The sequence below is a fragment of the Quercus lobata genome, chromosome 5 (assembly GCF_001633185.2).
Source record: "Quercus lobata isolate SW786 chromosome 5, ValleyOak3.0 Primary Assembly, whole genome shotgun sequence".
NCBI lineage: Eukaryota > Viridiplantae > Streptophyta > Magnoliopsida > Fagales > Fagaceae > Quercus > Quercus lobata.
Window position 1 is genome coordinate 62,298,183 of NC_044908.1, and position 2,959 is coordinate 62,301,141.

Sequence of the window (2,959 nt, forward strand, 5' to 3'; positions counted from 1 at the left end):
TTTGAGTTTTGAGTTATGACATCTCGGTAATCTCATATTCAATTGAATTCTTTTCAATCTTGACTGATGATTTAAGCCCTACCAAACGAACAACTAGTCCATCAATTGGTCATGTTTGGTTTATGTGAATTTCTATGACAACCTTTTTCTATGCTAAGAATTGAGAAAATATAAGACATTTTAATGAAAACATCTTCAATTTGTTTGCTCCACTTACAGCTCTACTCAGCACCGATTATATTCACAATCCAATCTACTTTAGAAGGTACCGAAAATAAAAGTGTTGAAATAAAAATTTCTACTTTTTGCAAGTGAGTATTTGGAAGCAAAATTGCTTTTCACCATCTTAGAATATATATATATATATATATATATATGTGTGTGTGTGTGTGTTTAAGTCTCCCACAAAAACCAAAAAAAGAAAAAAGAACCATGCCTGATATTTATCCTGGTGTCAAATTGAATGTAACCTTGTTCGTCTGGAAACACAACAGAAGAATGAAAAATAATTAGTCCCCATGCATGAAACCACAAGCAAAATGTAACCTGCAAAGGAAAATACCATTAATTCTTGCGAATAAAGAAAATGCAATAATCGTGATACACCAATGTATGGAATAAATTTGTCTAGATCTATAAGATCTTCGCATTGTAACGCAAGCACACACATGCACGCCCAAGTGCCATCACAAACATTAGAGAGAGAGATCTGATGTACCCGGCCATCACGGGTTTGATGTCTAAAATATATCGTTGAACTTTTAAAACCAACCCGTTGTTTGGACTTTGTTCCACGTCTCCATCAAGCAACTTCTGTATTAAACTTTAAGTTCAGAAAATGTTACCTAGAAAAACATATCAAGAGAACAACAGCTTTTAATTCAAACTCTTCCATTGAATGTTACAAATTCTTTTCAACAACTAATCAACAGGTTCTAATAAAGATCTTTTAGTAAATTACAGAAAGGTCTAATCTAATTGAGCTTAAAGTTCAAATATTAAACATAAAGCAAAAGGCAGCATAATTAAATTTAAATACATACTCAAAAAGAAAACTTACCTTCCTTGCAGCCCAGAACTCAGATTCTGTCAAGATATTACCAAGCACAAATTTCTTATGAAGGTTCTGCAGCTCACTGTGAAAGTTAAAAGATTAGGGACATCAAACAATAACTAAGAATCTGAAAGTAACAAAACTATAAGGTGTAGGAAAATCACCACATTTAACAGCAAGCATCCAGTAAAGAACAATACCGATTTATAGAATTATTCCTAAAGCATGTAAATCAAACTTTCTTTAGCACAAAAATTAACCAATACTTATCATATATACTACTTATTTCTTGAGCATCATATTTATCATAAATCAATGAACCCCGGCCCTTGCTCCTCATGTGGAGTAACCATCATGCTAAGAATGAGGGGTAAAAATGAAAAATAAGGGCTTTACCTAGCTTATTATCATAGATTGATATTAAAAAATACTTAAAAAAAAAAAATACAGATTGATATACATTTTGAATTTAAGACCCTACTCAATTCACAAAATCAAAATCCTAAAAATAACAAGAATCACTGAAAAGGTGAGAAGGGTCACAATATTATTGTAGAAATCCAAATTTAAATGGGAGGCTAATGAGAGATAAATTTAAAACCCTACTCGATTCACAAAATCAAAATACTAAAAATAGTAAGAATCACTCAAAGCGTGAGAAGGGTCACAATATTATTGTAGAAATCCAATTTTAAATGGGAGGCCAATAAGAGATATCTCTCATTGGCCTCCCATTTAAATTTGAATTTCAACAATAATTGTACGGTGTAATTGTGAGATTTAAAAGTTTGAGAGGTTTAAAAAAAAAAAGGAAAAAAAAAAGTAAGAGGTTGAAAGTTTAACAAGTTTTCTAATTCAAAAATTGAAATTGAAAATCAATTTTTAACTTTGAGTAGCACCATATCCGCATTCATTATTTCCTACTAATAAAGAATAGTATTACTATAGCATATTTTTTAGATACCATGCACTGAAATTCAAACCTCAAACGAGCCACATCAGTAAAATTTGCGGGCTTCAGCTGGCCTAACCATTGTCTTTCGTACACAAAACGACTAAACGAGATATTCTCTTGTAGCAAAAATACCGCATCATTTTTACTTAATAGAAAATGAGCGAATATCTCTACCACCAGAAAGTTTCTCCTCCCTTTTTTTTCCTCGTGGCCATAAATTAACACTGTTTCGCATACATCCTTCGGATGTTTGACCTTCATGTCCCGAATCATCATGATATGTTAGAGGTATATATATTCTTTTAATTTTTTTTAGAGAGTTTTAATCAATTGTGTCCGCTTTTTTTTTATGATAGTTTTTTATTATCAGACTAAGACATCAATCAATTTTTGATACAGATAGAGAACAAACCCTAGATTTATTATATAACTATAAAAAATTTTACTAATTGAACTAACTAAAATTGATATCACGATATATAGGATTTGGTTGAAAGCATCACCTTCTATTTTCTTAATCACATTTAATTTAGAGTTTTATCAAGGTGATAAATAGAAATGCCTGGGCCTTCCTTTGTCTCCAGGCCAGGAAAGAGATGGAGTATTTATTATGTGCTCTCTTATATACGTTGATTTTTATGTTATTCGGAAAAGATGAAACCATCCCTGTGGTATTAGAAATATTCGTAGTACGTCATCATTTGCGTCATTAATAAAATTTGAAAATTTTTAGTTATAAATGATATTTGAAATTTTGTACACTATTTTTATACTATCATTTTACCTCACATGTTTTTTACATGATAAACTTTACAATAAATCTTATTGTGTACCAAATTTCTGTGTTAATCTATTTGAAAATTGTTGGTGTTGGAGGATGTGGTGGGACCTATCATATTATAGGTCCCTAACCAGTAACTAGTCCACCCTATGTGTGGCACTGAGGAGAG

At 31.2% G+C, this 2,959-nt stretch overlaps 1 long non-coding RNA gene across 1 annotated transcript; it reads right to left on the reverse strand.

Moving 5' to 3' along the window:
- Positions 1-724: 724 nt before the first annotated feature.
- Positions 725-1,281, reverse strand: LOC115989631. The gene is made up of 3 exons (XR_004092023.1): positions 1,219-1,281; positions 1,061-1,136; positions 725-813 (listed from the first exon to the last, which is right to left on the reverse strand). It is a non-coding gene; the product is annotated as an uncharacterized LOC115989631 (long non-coding RNA).
- Positions 1,282-2,959: the final 1,678 nt, after the last annotated feature.